Here is a 21263-nt window from a genome sequence, read left to right on the forward strand (position 1 = left end):
CTGGTTTATTTTAATTTAAAAAAATGTGTATTTAGCGCGAATGCGCGTGGAAACGGTGGGTGGATTAAAGAATTGATTTTAACAATTAATTCGTGATTAAGGGGGAAAATAAATAAATAAATAACAAAAAATAAATACCTGGCAGGGTGTGTATGAAAATGCAAAGAATGCGCTTCTCCGCTATCCAAAAAGGTATCTGGATTTTTGTCGATACGGTTAGTTGGTGTGTTGAAGGAAAATGATTGTATTGATTATTGTATTGTATTTTTAAGGAATTTTAGGGGAAAAATTAAATATTATGATAGCTAAGAAAAAGATACCAAAAATAAATAAAAATGTGAAGGGAAGTGTTAGGAATTTTTCAGAAATTAATTTGAAATTTTGTAGCATGTTAAATGAATGTTTAGCATATTTTTGGGTCTTTTGAAAGATTTTGGAATTTAAAAACAGGCAAAAATATTTTTTCTGAAATTTAAAGGTGGAGAAAAAGAGGGCCATGGATTGCAAAAATAAAAGGAAAGGTTTCTAGATTTTCTATAATTTTTCAGAATATAAAGTGGGTTTTTAATGATTTATTTATATTTTTCAATGTTTTTGTGTGTTTTTTAGTTGTTATTTAAATGGGAAAAAATGATTTACGGGTGTGTTAATTAAAAATCTGGGAAAAATACCCAGCAACAGGCTGTGTGGCAGCTGCGTGGTCAGCAACCAATGATCAAAATCTGACAGTCGCGTACGAACACGCACAATCACACTTGGACGAACAGCCACGTGTGCGTAGGTCGGCGTCACGAGGAAGAACAGTGGTTTGGATGGCTGCGGGTGTGTGGGATGGGGGCTTATGGAGGGGTGGTTTCGGTGGTGGGGTTCTGGAGGGGGTACTGTGGGGGTGGGTTTGTGTGTGATTGGGGGCGTGGGTAGGGGTAGGGTAGGTTTGTGTGTTTGAGGGGAAGGGGGGCTTAGAGGAGGGTTTAGGGAGTGTATGTTTGTGGGGCTGAGAGGGGGGGTGTGGTGGTGTGTGTGATGGGGGGCTTGGGTAGGGTGTAGGTGTGTGTTTGGGTGGGTATTCTTGGGTAGGCACGGGGAGTGTTCGGTGGGGAATGGGGGAAAGGGGGCCTGCAGAGGGTAATAGGAGGGGGGTTAGGTGTGTAATGGGGGTTGGGAGGTGTGTGTATAGGGGTGGGAAGGAAGGGTTGGGAGGTGGGAAAGGGGATTAGTGGGGGTTAATAGGGGTGGGTGTAGAGTGGGTGGGAAGGGGGGCTAAGGAGGGTTAGGTATGAATTGGGTGTGCCCGGGGGTGAAGGGGGGCTTACAGAGGGGGAAAGGGGGGAAATGTGAGTTTGAATGGGGGTGGGAAGGTTGAAGGTCGTGGAGGCGGGGCCAGGGGCGGCAGATGCAGCTGCTGGAGGGCGAGGTGGCGGACGGCCAGGGCTACTGCAGGCGGCGACCACGGCAGACGGCGGCGGCGCCGGCGGGTGTGTCGGCGGGCGAGGGACGTGGGCGGCCTGCGGACGACGGGCTGCTGACGGCGCAGGGCACGGTGGACGACGGCGGCGCCGGGCGTGTCGCTGCGACGGCAGGGCGGCGGAGGGCAGCTAATCGGCGACTGGTCGGCATCTCGCAGTGGCGGCCGGTGGTTGGGGAACGGCGGCGGGGGGACAGCGTCTCGGCGTCGGTGTGGCGGTGGGAGGCGACGGCGACGTGGGAGGGCGCGAACGGCGGCAGAGAGGGAGGTCGCAGGCGGCGATGAAGGAGGGAGTGGGGAGAGTAGAAGGCGGCCGCGAAGAGCAATGGAGGAGTGAAGGAGGCGAAGGAGTGGGAGGAAGGAGAAGGCTGGGGGGCAGGCAGCGATGGAAGAAAGGGAAGAAAGGGGGAGGGAGGAAGAAGAAGATGGGGGGAGGAGCAGAGATGAAGGAAGAAGGGGAAGAAAGGGGGAAGGAGGAGTAGGAGGAGGGGAGGAGGAGGAGGGAGGAATGCAGGAGGAGGAGGGGAGAGGAGATGGAGATGAGGAGGGAAGTGGAGATGGAAGGAGAGAAAGAACGCAGAGGGAGAGGGAGAGGGAGACGGTTGGGGGACGGGGAGAGAGAAAGAAGGGTAGAGGGAGATAGGGGAGGGTGGACATGGGCAAGGGGAGGATGGGCAGGGTGGGCGGGCAGGGGTAAGGGAGGATGGACATGGACAAGGGCAAGGGGAGGATGGGCAGGGTCAAGAGGGGGCGTATCCCCGTCCCGCGCACGTGCGCGGGGCGGGGTAAAAAAAAAATTTGCCGTGACGGGATTGAAATGACGCGGGGATGACGGTACGGGGTACGCAGACACGATCGGGGCGCGTGGAGACTCGTTAAATTGAAAACGGGCGCGTTCACGCGCAAAACGAGGGCGAGAAAAAAACGTAAAAAGAAAGAAAAATTAATAACTCCCAATCCGGATGTCAAAACGAAAGAACGTAAAAACGAAAAGTGGGCAGGACGACAGGGGGGAAACAGGAAAAATACGGGACGGGGGTTCCGGGAGGGGTAAAGGGCGTTCACGTGCAAAAAACAGAAAAAACGGACCACAAAACGCAATTTAAAAATTAATATCGAAAGATCCGTGCATCGGAATGAGGTGCAGCAAAAAGGAAAACGGTGCAAAAAGATGTGCCCGACAATCCTATCCTATCAAAACATAATTCCGACTGAAATAAGACGCGTTCACATGGAAAAAACCCAAAAATAAAACCCGAAAATGGGATCGGAAATTAATATCGGACGAACCGTTCACCGGAATGACATGCAGTAAGAAGGAAAAATGTCCGCAGAAAGGAATGGCACAGGGTTATCACGTTAAACTGTAGTTCCGGCGGAAATAGGAGGGGTTCACATGTGAAAAACTCCAAAAAGACTCCCAAAAACTCAGTTAAAAATTAATAAGTAAAAATCCAGAAGTCGAAAAAGGGTGGAGGAAAAAGGAAAAAGGTAGGGGAAGGCACAGGGGACATGGCTGTCAAATCAAATTGGAATTCCGATGCAAATAGGGCAGGTTCACATGGAAAAATGTCAAAAATACGCACGAAAAAGTCTTAAAAACCCGGAAAATTAATAACGGACAAACCGTGTATCGAAATGATGCGATATAAAAAGGAAAAATGTCAGGGAAAAAGCGTTGGTCAGGGTTATGACGTCAGATCACGGTTCCGAAGCAAGAAAAGCGCGTTCACATGGAAAACCGTCTGAATTGTGTAAAATGGTTCAAAAATTAATAACTCAAAAACCGTGCACCGGAACAGGGGTAGGTAAAAAGGAAAAATGGTCCGTTCAAAGAGAGGAACAGGGCTATAAGGTTGGATATGGATTTAAGTGAACGTAGGGTGCATTCACATGGAAAAACCTCAAAATCAGGGAATGAAGGAAAACTGCAAGGGAACAGCCCCAAGGGTGGGTGGAAAATAACCGGGTGGGTGGGAAGGGACCCCAGGAGGGTAAAAGCAAGGCAAGGCATACATGCATGAGCAAAATAAGGCATATGCAGATGAGGATGCAATGTAGACGCGCAGGGACGCGTCCCCACACTTAAGACCTTAACGGATAGGGTTAACCGAGCATTAGGGACCCAGGACCATGCCACAGACCATCCACTAACTTCCCCACACTTAAAACATGAACATCACGAAGAAACAGAAGTTGTAGGGTTAGAAAAACTTGGCCCATTTCGTCAAGAATCAAGGTTGAGTGTCAACGGCACGTCCAGTGTGGTTGTCGGCGCTGGAGGGACCAAGGCATCTTCTTGACACACGTTCGTCATGGCAGGGACCACGCGGCAGCACCCAGGGAGGTAGCTAATGGAAGGAATCGCAAGAAATCCGTCGAGATGAGGGATATTGCACTCAACTCACAGTCACTCAATTTGGAATGAAGGAACAGTCACTCGCCCCATGATTAATATCACTTGAGGAAGAATGATTAAAACCCATAACTCATACCCGGTTGAGGAATCAACAAGGGGGAATGGTGCAGAAGGAGTATGCCAGGGTGCACAGTTGATGGTGCATTAGTGCGTTCAACCCATCTGGCATAAGTGCAAGGAGGAAGGCAAGGGAGCCTTACAGTGCAGTGTACAGAACAGGGTGATGTGTCTTGTGTTGATGGTAAAGACCCATCCCGTGGGTGCACAGGGAAACGGGAACATACCTGACTCCAAGTGTCGTAACGTCCCTCAATCTCACCTCTCGGTATTTGATTGAAGAAACTCCAGTCACACTCAACCCACCCTCTGTCTCACTCTCGATGGATGGATACAAGAGGGCAGCCTTTTCCTGAAACCCATTAATGTAATCCTCACAATCACTTGTGCAAAGGGTGTATGCCTTGTGCGCATTTGATGGTGCCACTGTGCATCCCGCCCTGTGTCGGCATACGGTGCAAGAAGGGAGGCCAGGGAGCCTTATGGTGCAGTGCACAGGGACAAATTGTGCTTTGTGCGTTGAGAGGCCCATCCCGTGCGTGCAACACTTCATTCACACTTCTCACCTCTCATTTGATTTGAAGGGAAAAGACTGGTCTCTCGCCCCACCCTCTGTCTCACTCTCTATTGATAGATAGAGAGGGCAACCATACTCACTTCCCCATCCGGTTAGGATGAAAGCTCACAGCACTCAAGGGGTTGTCGATGAAGATCGCGTCAGCAGCTGTTGAGGAGGCGTACCCAGGGAGGTAGCCATCAAATCGAATATTGTGGTGAATAGAACATGTCATCTGCTAGAGGACAATTAGTCACTTTGCAGAAAGACCCAGGACCCAGCGTACCAAGGGAGGCAGCGTCGGAATTGGATCCTAGGGATATCAATTAATGAATCCGCTTTCTGGACTGCTGGGTGTTACCACCTTTTCCACAGCCAGCTTCTCGCCCAAGGGTGTTTATCACCTTTTCTTGGAACGAGGCCTGCTATGACAGGGAATTGCTTCCTTTTCTCTCATAACAGATTTGTTTTTTTTGTTTTTTTTTTTTTTGATTTTTTTCTTTTTCTTCTTTTTTTTTTTCCCTATCCCCGAGGGTGTTTCCACCTTTTCTCGAAGAATAGGTCGGCATGACAGGGACCTAAGTCCTTTTCCCCCATGACCGATATGTTTTGTTTTTTTTTCATTTTTTTTTTCTTTTCCTTTCTTTTCTTTTCTTTTTTTTTTCCGAATTGAGCAAGGGAATGGTAGAACTACCATCTGTCAGAACCCACCTCGCCACTGATGCTGGTGGAAAATAGAGGATAAGAGATCAAGGCTGGAAGGGGGGTTTGAGGGGACAGAGGGTTGCACCCTCTTCATCAGAAGTGGCTGAAGAACGGCTATCAGAAGTAACATCATAAGAAGTACAATGCCGCGCCAACGAGGGAAAGGATCAAGTGTCCGTAATTGTCAAGATCCCCAAGGAGGGAAGTACTTCTTCAGGCGATATCCATTGATCAGAAAGGGATCATCAGAGGCATCCAGGGTCTGTATTTGGACAGAGCCATTAGGGTTGACTGCAAGTACCTTATAGGGGCCCATCCACCGCTGTTGGAGCTTGCCAGGAAACTTGCCAAAGCGTGAATCATAGGCTAGGACCAAATCACCTTCTTTGAACTCCTTGTGCTTGATGAAGCTGTCATGGTAAGCCTTACGTCGGGCTTGCGTGGCTTCCATGCACTGTAGAGCCATCCTACGAATTTCGTCCAAACATTCCAAGTGCAAGAGACGGCGTTGCAGTGAATCATCATCCCCCAAACGCTCTTTGATAGCCACTCTCAAAGAGGGTAGTTCCAGTTCAACAGGAAAAACAGCTTCTGTACCATACACCAACTGGAAAGGTGTTTGTCCCGTTGCTGCTTTATGGGAGGTTCTGTACGCCCAGAGGGCCTCTGTAAGTCGATCATCCCAATCACGACGATGTGCGGCAATTGTTCTTGTCAGAATCGAGCAGAGGATGCGATTGGTGACTTCGACTTGGCCGTTGGCTCTAGGGTAATAAGGAGTGGACTTGCGATGGCGGATCTTATACAATTCTGTCAACTCTTCCATGACTTTGTTAAGGAAATGAGTGCCTCTGTCACTTACCAGCTCTAAGGGACTGCCAAAACGGGTGATGATATTCTCGTACATGAACAGGGCCACGCTGTTACCATCGTCCCGCTTGAGGGCTTTAGCTTCACACCACTTTGTGACATAATCCGTACATACGAGGATGTATCTATTCTGCTTCCTTCTGGTAGGAGGATCGATTGGACCTACGAAGTCAATGCCCCACTTCTCAAACGGCTTCAACGGAAGGATAGGTTGCAATGGCATGGCACTTGTCTTGGTGGGTTTCCCCATTCTTTGACAAGCATCACATCTTTTACAGTAATCATAGGAATCTTTGTGAATGGTAGGCCACCAATATCCTGCTAGCAGAGCCTTCCGGGCCGTAGCTTCTCCTGCAAAGTGACCTCCACATGGCTCGTCGTGGCAAGCCTTCAGAACAATCCAAATCTCTTCTCCTGCAACACATCTTCGGAGCACTTCATCTTTGCCTTTCTTGTACAGTGCACCACCTAGCAGGGTGTATGGGGCTGATTCTAGCATGAGCTTCTTCTTTTCCCGACTAGAAATACCAGGAGGGTATTGTTGGGTTGCCAGCAGATTGGCAATGTCTGCATACCAGGGAGTTACAGTTTCGACCAAGAATAGGGAAGCATCAGGGAGGTCTGGATCATCTCGTTCCTCGTCTGCAGTTTGTGGGATACGCGACAGATGATCAGCCAGAACATGGGAACGACCAGGCTTAGTAATCACCTCAAAGTCGAACTCCTGGAATAAAAGGAGCCACCTCATCAATCGTCCTTTCACATCTGCTTTGTTCATCAAGAAGGATAGGGCCTCATGATCCGCATAAAATTTAAAGTGGGTGGATAGGAGGTAATGGCGAAACTTCTCCAGGGCAAACACCATGGCCAAGCACTCCAGCTCTGTCACTGTATAGTTCCATTCCCTATCAGTGACTTTTCGGCTTGCATAATAGATCGGTTGATCCAACTTTGAGGAGCCCTTTTGGCAAAGGACTGCGCCTAAGCCTTCAATTGATGCATCAGTGTGTACGTGGAACTCTTTCGTCCAATCAGGAGGTTGCAGGATGGGTGCCTCTATCAGACACTGCTTCAGAGTGTGGAAGGCTTTGTCACATTCTTCCGTCCAAGTAAACTCTGCATCTTTCCTCAGGAGCTTGTGCAAGGAGGTTGCCTTTGTCGCAAAATGGGCTATGAACCTTCTGTAGTAACCCACATGGCCTAGGAATCCCCTCAACTGTTTGAGGTTGGTGGGTGCTGTCAGAGCTGCAATCTTTTCGATCTTTGCAGGGTCTGTTGATATCCCTTGTGCTGAGACAATGTGGCCCAACAGAACTCCAGAAGAGACCCCAAAGATGCATTTGTCGGGGTTGAGGGAAATCCCATACTCCCGGCATCGGTCAAAGCATTGTTCCAGGTGGTCCCAGTGTTCACTGATCAAACTATAGACACAGAAGTCATCCAAATATACCTCAATAAAGTCGTGCAGATGATTTTGAAATGCGGCCATCATGACTCGTTGGAAAGTAGCAGGGGCATTGCAGAGCCCAAATGGCATCACTCGGTAAGCGTAGGTCCCCCATTCTGTGGTGAAGGTTGTTTTGGATTGGTCTTCTTCTGCGATTTGGACTTGATTGTATCCACTGAATCCATCCAGAAGAGAATAAAGTTCATGTCCTGCCACTGTGTCCAACAGTTGGTCTGTGAAAGGGATTGGAAAGTGATCCTTCTTTGTCTTGGAATTAAGCTTTCGAAAATCCACACATATTCGCAATTTGCCATTCTTCTTGGGTACAACCACGATGGGTGAAACCCATTCACTGTTTGCCACTGGATAGATGAACTCGGCTTCCAGAAGCTTCAGCAACTCCGCTTTCACCAATGTGGAATAATTCGGGTTCATTCGCCTCTGTCGTTGCCGTACTGGCTTGGCATCAGGATCCAAGTCAATATGATGCTGACATATTGTGGGATCAATCCCCTTTAGGTCTTTGTAAGACCATGCAAACACGTCCAAATTCTCTTTCAACAAATTGTACAAAGTTGACAATTCCTCTTCTGGGAGACTGCTACCCACCTTTAAGTGGCGTTCAGTGCCTTCTGAATCCACAAAGGTTAACTGCTTTTCACCTTCTACTTCACGGATGAAGGTCCCGCGGACTGCTTCTGGGTAGAGATCTGACTCCTTCAAGGGAGTGATGTCCTCTTCTGATGTCCCACTAGAACCAACTTCTTCTTTTGGTGGAGACTTAGGTTGCTCCTTAAGACGTTGGAATGGGATAAGCGCCGTTTCGGAGTTGGTTTCAAGATTAATTACGTCTTGGCTTGAAGACTCATCTTCTGAAGATGATACATCCAGAAACGTCACATAACAGGGACCCTCTAATGTTTGTTGGGTTTGTGGGATTGGTGCTTGTTGGCACGGTGCATCATCATCATCTTTCTTTGGCAAGGATGGGTTAGGACGGCAGGAGCCACACTTGAAAGACGGCTTGTTCTTCTTCATCCATTTCTTATAAAGGTTTTGCATATGAGATGATCCATTTACCAGACCAAATGGTACCATTGCCATTCTGTCCCATAGCATGAGCTCATCGGCTTCTGATGCTTCTGGAACTTCTTCCTCAAATATATCCTCTTCATGTGGGATAGACCCTTCCATTTCACTTTCATAATTCTCTTCGTCTATATCATATCCATCCTCTTCTGTCTCTGTCTCTGCTTCTGCGTCTGCTCCTGTTTCTGCTTCTGTCTCTACTTCTGCTTCTGTTTCTGCTTCTGCTGTGGCCATGTAACAGGGAGAGCAGTACATCCATGCTTCTATCTCACTATCAGAAGTGATTTCAGAAGTCATGCCTGGTTCAGGCAGGAAGTATTCACCCATTGATAATGGCTTTGCATCTTTTGGAAGTCGGCTTACTGTATCCACTGTTAAGGAATGTGCCACTGTTTTCTTGGGAAGGATCTGTTTGACAGCATCTTCGTCTGCTGACGTTCCATCTGTAGCCTCGTTAGGGGAATCAGAAGATAATTCCAAGGAGGTGGAGCCATGTCCTTTTTGAGAACCATACAGTTTCAGCACCACTTTGTTGGGTCCTCTGCCCAAGGTCAAGGTTCCTTTGAACCAATCCGTCCTTGCCCTGGCTTCAAAAAGCCATGGTCTACCCAGTAACAGAGGATAGGATGTACCATAAGAGTTTGGCTTCACCACCAAATAGGTCAGCCAATAATCTTTTCCAGCCACTGTAGTCTTCACATATGGGAGAATGCCCAAAGGCTTGATTCTGCTCTGATCCGCCAGTCTGATGAGCCATTGGGTTGGTTGCACACCTTGTAAGCCTAAATCCTTCATCGTCACATCCGTCATAATGTTTACTGATGAACCACCATCAATCAGTGCATTTGCAATGAAGCAACCTTCTATCCATACGCCAGTCTCTGGGGTACCCGGATCTAGGAAAGCATTAGCCACATCCACTTCTTTTACAAGCTCTGGAGCCTTGTTGGACTTTGTTGCTGTTGAGGGAGCAATCCTTAAACCACGTCTTTTCGTCAGTATACTTTTGAATCTTTTCCGGCAACTGGGAGACAACATCAATAATTGTCGGAATGTGAGGTTTGGTTTAAAGGTATCTAGATCTCTAACTAGATCGTATTCCTTAATAGGATCCACTGGCTTTTCTAATCGGTTAGGAAATGGGGCAACACCCATTTTCATTTTCCCTCTTTCTTCCAGCAGAGGCATTACAGGAGCTTCTTCTGCCACTTGTGGCACTTCCTCCTCTTCTGTATCCTGGACCTCTGGTCCTGCCTCTGTAACTCTCTCTGTAACTCTCTGTGGCTCTGTAGGGCTCTGTACGGCACTGTTAGGCTCTGTTCTGTTCTGTTCTTCTGGTGGAAGATTAAACTTCACTGTTCTGGCAGGAGGATTATTTTCTTTCTGGATAGGTGGTTCCTTCTGCTTTGCACGCGTGATGGCAGCAACTTCCAATTCCACTAAATTGGAGGTAGGCTCTTGGGCCTTGGACGGACTATCAGTAGCACTGTTTTTCACTGGGGCTGGGCTTGGACAGTCTTTTGCAGTGTGGCCTTCTCCTTTGCAACGACTGCATAAGGGCTTGTAATCCACTGACCTTCGAGGATTTGGACAATTTGGTGAAATGTGTCCCTTTTCTCCGCATCTGTAACACTCCACTTCTGATCTCTGACCACCGCCAGACTGTCTTCCTCTGTAACTTTGAGAAGGAAATCTTCTGGGTCCGAAATTAGGACCAAACTCTCTAGGTTTGGGTCCAATATCTTGTGTGGTCATTTTGGATTCCAGCAGGTTGAATCTTGCGTCTTCTTCCTTTCTTCGCCTATCATGCATCTCCTTCAGAGAGCAAATGTCCTCTGTATGATTCTTCCGCAAACAGTAGGAACAGAAGGCTCCAGGGATGGTTGGTTTCCGTGTACATTCAGTGGCTAAATGGCCTGCTTGATGACACTTACCACACCAAGTATTTGACCGCATCACATCTCTTCCTGCTCCTGCAACGTTGGATATGCTAGCGGTGTTCACTTTCAGCGTCTGTAGTTGTTCTGTAATCACATCCATCAACTCCTTTTTGATGTTTGCAACTGAGTTGGATAAATAATCCTTCAAGCTTTCTCCTCCAGACGTACTGGTAGGAGGGTTTTGAGGAGTCTCTGTAATCACTGCATAAACTGGTTGGGCTGGTACAGAGGGGTCTCTGTTCTGGTTCTGATTCAGGGCTCCTGTTTGAACTGTTGGCTGTTGGCTCCAGTTGGTAGGATTCCACTGTTGCTGCTGATTTGGCATTGAGGAAATTGGTTGGGACCATTGTTGTTGTGGTTGAGCCATCATTTGAGGCATGGATTGTGGCCACTGTGGATTTGGTGCACTGTACTGTGATACCGGGGGCATCTGTTGGTAGGGATAGGAAACAGTCCCAGGGACTGCATTAGATGGGTACATCATTCCTGGCATCAGAGGAGGTAGGACTCCTCTTCCTGTATTCATCGCTAGTCTAGCTTCCACTTCATCGTACAGTCTTGCACCTTCTGTTGCAGCTTGCAGGGTGGCTGGTCTTTGTAGCTCCACAAACTTACGGACTTCTGGTTGTAATCCTCTGAGAAACACTCCCTTCTGAATGCCATCATCTAGATTATGGTTAGTCCATCTCTTCAGGATGGATTCCATTCGTGAGACATAGGCTTCCACTCTTTCTCCAGAGGACTGACTTAGGTTCATAAATTCCTCTCTCATCCGCTCTTCAAAACCTTCACGCCTGAATTTAGTGAGGAAGGCCAACTTCAGGTCGTCCCATGTGCCAAAAGTTCCTGCTGCTTGTCTCTCATACCACTGAAACGCCGCGCCCTTGAAAGTGGCGGGGAATATTGCTAACCAATGCTCAGGGGTTCTGGCATTGTTAGCCACACATGCTACCATAAACTCTGCTACATGAAGATCGGGGTCTTCATTGTATTCTCCCTTAAACACTGGCAATGGGACTACATTCGCTGGTCTGTCATCAATATTTCCAGGACGGATCTGGCTTGGAAGTGGACCTCCAGCAGGAGGAGGAAGGGCTTGATGTGCCATTGGGACTTCTGTAAAGAGTTCCGCAAGGGCGTCAAAGGCGGCTTCTGCTGCGAGCTCGCTCTCGGCTCTGATTCTTACTTTCTCTCTTCTTACGTACCTCTGGACTCGTTCTAACGCTTGCCTTTTTATTGCGTCATTCATCAGGGGGTTGGCTCCACTATGTTGTTAGTGCTCCACAGAGGATTAACAGAAGGCTTCAGTCTCTGGAGGACTCTCTTGCCAACATTTCTTCTACTTCTTTCCTCTCAACGTCCCTAAATTCTGCTTTCATGCCACTGCACAGAGGAAGGTATTCGGTTCTGAAGGTGTCAAAATGCATACGTCTGAGCATTGTGGTGGTGCCATCATCATAGTAATGCCAGCTTCTGATGGTTTCAACAGTGTATGTTGTGAAAAACACTCTGTCTACCAACTTCCAGTGGGTTGCTAATTGAACAAACAGAAGATTATCAGTACACCAAGCATCCCATGTATCTTGCTGTTGAGCGTCCACGAACAAATTCCAACTCTTTTCCTTCTTGTCTTTGTGAACCTCTACAGACCAAGACTCCTGAAGCTTCTTCACAATCTCCCACTTGATGATGTCTGGAAACTTTTCAATGAATGCCAAATCTTCCATGGATGTTCATTCTCTCTATTTCTGCTCTTCAGTTTGTTCCCAAACAGTTTGCCACCAAGATGCAAGTTTCTGCTGCTTCAATAGGAAGAGGAAACTGTCCACCACATAGAGCATGCATCATGATGGTGATGTGTTTCCGCCATTGTGGGATGAACTTCTTGTGGAAAGTGGCTTTTATTATGAGAAATTCCAACTCTTCGGTGGAAGAAGGAATTTTACAAACATCCATTGAATTCTTCTCTTCTTGGCAATGCCAATTCCTTCATTTTCAACCTCTTTTGGTGCTTGTTGATGGCAAGTTTCCCCGGCTGCGCACCAAAAACATGGAGCCCCGAGAGGAACACCAAGGAAAAGGGAATTCTCTTGCAAGAAAATCTATCTTGTAACATCAACAAGCTTGTTTATCATGTTTCATATTGTCACAATGAAGAAAAGAACACCAGGCACAACAAATCCTCATGCAGCATCATGTAAATCTCCCACGGATTTAATAGAATCAACTATATTCTTCAACATCTTCACAAAATCCATCAATAGAACAAAGAAAACAAAGAAGTACACCATCTTTGAATGGAAATACATCACATAGTATTTATCTTCAATATCTTCATAGTCTTTTCTCTCAATCTCTCATATACAATCACTTTGTTTCAGTAGAATTGGCTATCTCTGACTCTCTCTCACACACTCCATCAATAATACATCATATCCTCACTACAATCTCTCAAAATTACTCTCAATAATCACTCTTAGGTCGTGGATACCCCTCCCAAGAGGTATGTCTGATATGAAAGGTCACCAGAGCCACTACAGTGTCTCTTCACAGCTCACTACTGTCACTTCACTCTAGTCTTCTCTTGAGTCTTCAGCAGCTACTTCTTCCACTTCCTTCAGCTCTTTTACACTTGTATTCACCTCTTTCCAAGGCTAGAAAACTTTCCCAAAATCACACATACATTCCACAGAACACTTACAGAACAGTCTACAGAACAGTACCAGAACAGTTACAGTACAGAACAGAACAGAAACAGAACAGAAGCAGAAGCTCTACAGAAGACCTACAGAAGGTTACAGAAGGTCATCAGAACTACATAACTCACTCTCAAACCATTCAAAACTCTCACAAAACATTCACTAAGCTTTCACAATATCTCATTCTTCATCAATCTATACTCCATCCCTCCTTACAGAAGACAATCAGAACAAAAACAGACCAAAACAGAGCAAAACAGAACAAAACAGAAGGTATACAGAACCATTCAGAACCTATCAGAACATCATAAAAACATCAACAAACATCATGATCTTCCAAAACACAATCAATATCATCCAAAACACTCTCAAACCACTTCCTAATCAATCAATCATCTCATAAAATCAACCATTCAGCTCTCAAAAACAACAAAAATCAGCCAAAAAACAAGTCATTTCAACACTCAACAAAGAAGAAGAAGAAGAAGAAGAGGAGAGCCACTTTTGGCCACACACAAGAATGAGCTTCTCATTCACTTTTCAACTTTATATACAAAACTCTAAATCCCTTTTTGGGCGGTCATCTCCTTATCCCCTTTACATGGCCGGTTGTGGCCTAGGCCCTTTTCCCCATTGTCATTCTATCTTCCTAGCTTCCTTTCCACCGCCCGTCCACATTTACAAATTGCACGGGTGAGAGCCCGGCGCTCCTTGAATTAAACCATGATGCGCTTGCGCTCTTTTACGAAAGTATTGACTTGCACTTTTCCTTGCGCGCTTTTCTCCCTTATTTAGGACTTTTCTCCTTGTGCGTCTTTGTCTTTCGTTTCACTTTGCCTTGGCCTTTGTCTTCTGCTTTAGCTTTTCCGGATTTCCCACCTTCATTCGTTTGAGGGTTAACATCATCCACTTCTATTTTTCTCATATAAAAAATGCTAGTGCACTCTCATGAACACTATGCATTGAAGCGTTTTTATGCATATACCATTGCATAGTAATTGGTTCCTACATTGACTAAGTGGATGAGGAGATTCAAGCTGATTAGTCTTGAGGATTCAAAGGGATTGCCAATGAGGATGAGCGGGGAGTAAGTGTTATGTTTTTGCTAAAAGATGAGGACCAGCGGGTCAAATCCCTAACTGGGTAGGCCACTCATATCTAATGACCATGACAATCAGCCTAGGAGGTGTCTTTGTGGCATTTGTGTGTACTAGACACCTTATGTTGGGCATTCTTGCTTGGGGTTCGGGGTAGGCATTTAGGAGATTGGACTACAATGTAGTGTGTCAAGGTTTAGAGAGAGAGTTCCTAGTTTTTTGTCAATCCCTTGGGGTTGTAGGACTGTGGGGGTTGTTCTTATGAGGTCCTGAGCTTGAGTGTGAGAGAGTCGTTGTTTGGCCCATTTTAGATCCTAACACACTCCAATTGTCAGTTGATCAAGCGTATTGCATCAAATAACCATAAGTGATGTTGGATTTAGTGCACTATGTTTAACATCAAAGTTATCTCTTTTACATTTCCTTGTTATAACCCTATGTAATAACTCTATCTTTGTAGTTTCTCATGTGTTCTTGTTTCCAAAGAATTTGTGTGATTTCAAGTTTTCTACCATCATACCTTGATTACTAAAGCGTATAAAGAAAAGAGAAATTATTTTACTAACCATATCAAGAAAAGAGAATTTATTTTACCTAGCACATGTAGTCCTAGATCTCCATAGCGAGCTGATTGATGGTGATTCACACCTCTTGGATCTGCATACTGAATTTTATCATGTTGTATCAAGCTTTCTAGCTATTTTCTCATTTATGCTAGAGAATTTAGAATATGAAATACTAAGACTAAAAACACATTGTGTGTATATACATATATGTAATGAGAAATAGGTAAACTAGATTGCACTACACTCATGCCTCAAACAAGCACCTTAAAAGGCCATTGCTGGTCACAAGCCTTGTCTACACGAATAGTACTTGCAACAACATCATTACAATATGAAATACTAAGACTAAAAAAATAGTGTGTGTAAATGGATATATACCAAGAAATATGTGAGCTTGATTGGACTGACCCTCATGCCTAAAAAAAGTAATGTAAAAGGCCATTGCTAGTGACAAGCCTTGACTACACCAAAAATACTTGCAACAACATACTTAGGTCCATTTATAAAGCTCAAAGTGGAAATGTACGCACCCATGATTTAGCAACCTCCCCTTTAATTTTAGAATTTGAAGGCACAAATATGTAGAAGCTATTTTCAAAACTTTTGCAAGAGTTTAAACTAGATCACATCACTCTCCTAGATGTAGTGCAACACAGTAGTATTTCTCGATCTATAATTGAAGCTCTTATGATGCTACAAGTTGGGGTATATTTCAACATATACTTCTTTTCTTGTATCTAAAGGTCTTATGCTACTACACATTAGATGGCATTAGTCTTCTAAATGTAGTGAAATACCACTAGTATTTCTCAACTTGTACCCAAATCTTTGATGGTGCTACATGGGCATATTTTAGTATATATTTCTCTACCTATGTACAAAGGTCTTATAGCATGTGATGTCTCCATTAGCTTGTTCACATTACTTATGACTTTACATTGAAGACCCATCATGCATGCTACCTACTTCTTTTGTTTAACAAGATCAAACTTGTTGAAGAGAATGGGACCCAAAGTATAAATATTCTCTAGCATAAGATTTCTCAACCTACCAAAAGTGAGACTGCTAATTGGGATGCCCTCATGTTATCATTAATAACATTCATGTTAACTAGCAACATTCATGTTACGTGTCCTTAGTGCTACATTAACACTACCAATCTATAATGAACTAAAAGGTGTAGTCTAGTTGTAAGATTTTCTTTCAAGGCTTGCAATATTGCAACTTATACATCCTCCATCATTTTTGCTCTAGCCTCCTCTTGCAAAAACAAGAAATAGTTATGAGCTTGCTCCTCTTGCAAAACAAGCAAGCAGGTCCAATTCCTACAATTAGAGACCAATGCACCACCAATATTGGAGAAGGATCAACACTAAGCCACAATGGGTCCCCAAGACATTATCTTGTGCTCAAGGTTACTACGCAAGAAACAAATTAGCTACTCAAGCTTCAATGACCATCTACTCCTTCCCAAGCTACCAAAACATCATGAGAATGATCAAAACATCTCCATACCATCAACAACCACCCCAATAGAACACATCCCTTGAAGCAATAACAAAGGAAACTATTGAGCACATGTGATTGTTTACATAAAAAAGGAACCTACAATACCAACAATGAAGGCCTTCGTGTAGCCACTTATCACCTCAAGCCTAAATAGAAGTAGTTGCTCCAACCATAAGTGTTGACCATGAAGAAATCAATGCCATAGCAACCTCTAGTTGTTGTCAAAGCCTTTCTATGCAATAAACAACACCATTAGAGCCACTAACCATTACCACAACCTTATCTAGTAGCTCCAAAAATGAAGTGAAAACCAAGGAGGAACCAATGGTTACCACTAGTTCCCCTTGCTCTTCTTATTTTGTAATAATCACTCCTTCTAGAAGTCAAAATCCACCAAAGCCATGCAATCTCCACATTGGCTACTACATCATCAATAACTAGTGATGATAACCAACAATCATAACTGAAGAAGACTACAACCTCAATTTAGAATCCACAAGCAAAGCCTTCAAAGTTATTAGGTAATCATAACCATTAGGTATGTGTTATGAAACTTGGACCACCCTAGGTTTGTGCCCATCATCTAATAGACCATTGATATTGGAACTCACTGCCAACATGGCTACATATACATGTAAAATTATTGTCACATGCATCAAATGGTTGGATAATACTTTCAACTTGTTTGTTCATAGTTATGATTGGATGGATTTAGGCATTCTACATAGGAAGACAATGAATTGGTTAAAACCCTTACATTTTCCTAGGAGGAGTATCAATTTATATTCACAAGAATACCACCATAGAAAAGGAACTAATAGCAACACAAGTATCAAGATAAAAATCTGTGCATGGCTACTTGATCACTTCCTTCAAATCCTACCTGCTATTTAGACACCACACAAGAAGACCTAGGTGAATTGGACTATCTAGCAAAATCAAAATATCCCTTTTAAATAAAAGTCAAACACTCAAAGAGTACAATGGGAAATGATTAGCTATCAAATCATGGCCAACATAGAACAATGGCGAGCTATCGAGATAGATAAATATGATCTCACCTATGTGTTTTCCACATCTTGCAAGGTGTTGGCCATGACCTGGAATAGAATTAATATTGGAGACAATATTATGCATCACCCTTTCTGAGACAAGATATTGAGTAAAGAAGAGCTTCATGTAGCTAGTAGATTAGGACTAATAAATTTTCTAAGAGATGTCCTAACTTACATCACCCATATTGGCATAAGATCATATGACATGGATCATTATGTGTCACTAGAATACAATCCTTAGTTCTTTGGGTGGTTGCTACAAGGGTTGTTGGTTGTTAATAGATAAAACATCATTTTTGTGTATTTTAATACATTTTTATTCACTTTTTCTCATTTTATTAAAAATCCAAAAAACTAGGCACCATTAAATGTAGTACTAGGCCAACTTCTTAGTGACCTTACAAAGCTAGGATGCATTACAATCTTTCATAGTAGGGGAGGGGCCTAGAGGAGCTAGAGAAGAGAAATGTTAAAAAAAAAATAATCAAAAGTTCAAGGTATGCTAGGTACTCTAAGGGCACTAGTGTTTTGTTAAGATAGCTTGAATTTTGATTGAGTTTTGTCTTAAGGAATATTAAGTCTCTCATCACACTTTCTTGAATGCAAATTCACTTAAGAGAAAATGTTGTGCATGAAAAGCTTTGCAGACCCTAAATCCCCTTTCAACAATGAGGAGAATTATAAATTTGGCTCAAACTTGTGTATTTAGAAGCACTACAACTTAGCAAACTTAGGATCCTTGGAAAGTTGCTATACGAGAGATCCAAGAGTGAAAGAGTTAGGGAAATAGTATGCATCAAAGAAATATGTGGAGACATTTGAAGGAGTAATGAATCACACCTTGTGCATATAGTTCCTAACCAACTATATCCCCAACAAGAAATAGGAAATGTGGCAGTAAAGACAAATAAATCTTGCATAGCATTGAAGGACCATTGAAGGCTAAGTTAATATAAGGTACTGGGCTTAATTGAATAGGTGGAAAAGACTCTAAGGCCAAAGGTGGATGTGTGTGTGAAATATGGAGTGCCAATGATGCCAAGCTAGCCATTCCTAGGATGGAGATAAATCACACATGCATACCTAGACCACCTGGACCCTACGTAACCCATCCATTGAGCGACACTCGAGTCCACTATGTGGAGGAGCTGAACGACGAAGAGCCTTACGTGCACCCCTATGTATCGTATGACGAAGAGGGCAATGCAATCCTTATGGATTACCGACTTCTATTGGTGATGGTGTTAGGTAGAGGTAGAGGCAGAGACTTTGGAGGGCAGACCCAAGAACCAATCTCGTGTTGGACTTGTGGACACCTAGGACATATCTCCTCACATTGCCTCGAAAGGGAACATGATAATCGAGAAAAGGCCGATCTTAGATGCCTAGAGTGTGGAATCACTCACCAGTTTGCCGAATTCCCTAGACGAAGACCACCCTCTAGTGTGAAAAACGAGCCATCATTACTATTGGGGTTGTTTGGAATCGAAACATTTAATGGAGACGACACACCCATCCCATTGCATGTCATGACCCACATGCAAACAAAGCAGGCTGGCATATCATTGCCTGGATCCAACAACTTAGATACAGCCTCAATTGAAAAGAAAAGTTGTAGGTGAAGGATAAAGAAAGCTGATGCAAAGGTCACGCTGAAAACCGAGAGTGCCACGACATTGCCTGCTGGAAAGAAAGTGACAGATGTAGAACCAGAAACGTCATCTTCAAAGATGATTGAGAAGGGAAGTGCAAAAGCTGGGGGGTACCCCAATGCGAAGCGCCAACTTGAGGCCATCGAAAAGGTCATGGAGTGGGTAGAAGAAGCCTAGGAGCACCTAAAGGGTTCGGAGCCCATATTGAAAGATGAGATCGATGATCTCTCAAGCGTAAGCACACTAGACTCGCCTCCATGATCAAAGTCGAGAGATGTGGCTATGCCACAAGTAGTGCTGCTTAAATAGAACCAACATGCTATAGGCCAACAAACCAATCAGGGCCATTGGCCAAGAAACGCAGTGTTAGGAGAGAGGCAAGCAATCAACCACCTCCTCATGATGATTGGGAAATCAGTGCAAATAAAGGCACCAAAATGTGCTCACATGGAAACAACTTTTTTGTAAAATGGCTCATTGCAAATGTACCTCTTGGTAAAAAAAGCAAATATGAAGCAATGTAAAATGTGTAGTTCAAAAGGCTCACATTTAAAAAAAATTGAAAGGAAAAGCAAGGTCAAATACCTTTGCCCTATTCTCAAAATGAAGGGTCTTTTAGACCTTAGCAAAATGTATGCAATTTTAATATTTCAATTCAAGAAAGAAAAAGGAGGTGTTTGCAGTCATGGGATTTGAGGAGATGGGAGGTTGAGGTGGTTACACCCTCTCTCTTCCTTTATCTTCTCCTCTCACTCTTCATTTACCTCTCTCCCATTTTGGCACAACTCTCATCTCTCTTATTCTTGTTTCTTTCTCTCTTCTGCTCCTTTGCAAGATCTCATGGACAGTGAGGAAGAGGAAGAGGGTGAGGATGGTTTTCATCTATCCATTTCTTGTGTGCCATTTACTTGTGTGTTTTGGAGGTATGGTTCTTGGTGAAGAAGAAGGTTTCTTGCAGGTTTTTGTGGCCAGCAAGTGTGCTTGCAACCTCTACCTAGTCGGTTAAAATAAACAGCACCCTACCACGGAACAAATTCGAACCATGGTTAAAATGAACAGCACCCTGCCACGGCACAAATTGAACCATGAACTCGCTAGTTAGAGGCTACAAGCACACTTGCTGGCCACAAAAACCTGCAAGAAACCTTCTCCTTCACCAAGAACCATGCCTCCAAAACACAAGTAAATGGCACACAAGAAATGAATAGATGAAAACCATCCTCACCCTCTTCCTCTTCCTCACTGTCCATGAGATCTTGCGAAGGAACACAAGAGAGAAAGAAACAAGAATAAGAGAGATGAGAGTTGTGCCAAAATGGGAGAGAGGTAACTGAAGCATGAGAGGAGAAGATAAAGGAAGAGAGAGGGTGTAACCACCTCAACCTCCCACCTCCTCAAATCCCACGACTGCCACCACCTCCTTTTCCTTTCTTGAATTGAAATAATAAAATTGCATACATTTTGCTAAGGTCTAAAAGACCCTTCATTTTGAGAATAGGACAAATGTATTTGACCTTGCTTTTCCTTTCAACATTTTTTTAATATGAGCCTTTTGGACTACACATTTTACGCTTTTTTGACCAAGAGGTACATTTGCAATGAGTCATTTTACAAAAATTTGTTTCCAAGTGAGCACATTTTGGTGCCTTTACTTGCACTGGTTTCCCAGTCATCACCTCACCATGTTGGCAACCACCCTGGTGACCCTAAGCCTAGGAGATCTGCTTAGGCAGCATCCGATGCTATGGCAAGAACTGAAGTAGTGGGTTGAAGGACCAATGGAGCAAGGTGATTTACACGATCATGACATGGTAACTCAGATACCCAAATTGACATTGCACTCAGTGCCAAAGTCCTTACACGTTAATGCTTTTTGGGAAAGCACCAAAATGCATGCAGTCTTACCAGTCCTAGCTCTAGGAGACACCACAAGAAATGGAATTGTGGATACGAGAGCATGAGTTAGAGTGCTAAGCCATGCATGGGTAACCTGCGTGTTGAGAATGCTAGGTTCAATGTCACCCTAGCCAATGGAATGAAAGTGCGACCATTTGGAGTATTAAAGAATTGGCCATTAAAGATCGCAGTGATCCAATTCTCTGTTGACTTTATAGTCATGAAGGGAGTGGACTATGAC

The sequence above is a fragment of the Lygodium microphyllum genome, chromosome 17, assembly GCF_053477565.2.
Source record: "Lygodium microphyllum isolate KBCC chromosome 17, Lygodium_microphyllum_v1.1.10, whole genome shotgun sequence".
In the NCBI taxonomy this organism is placed as follows: Eukaryota; Viridiplantae; Streptophyta; class Polypodiopsida; order Schizaeales; family Lygodiaceae; genus Lygodium; species Lygodium microphyllum.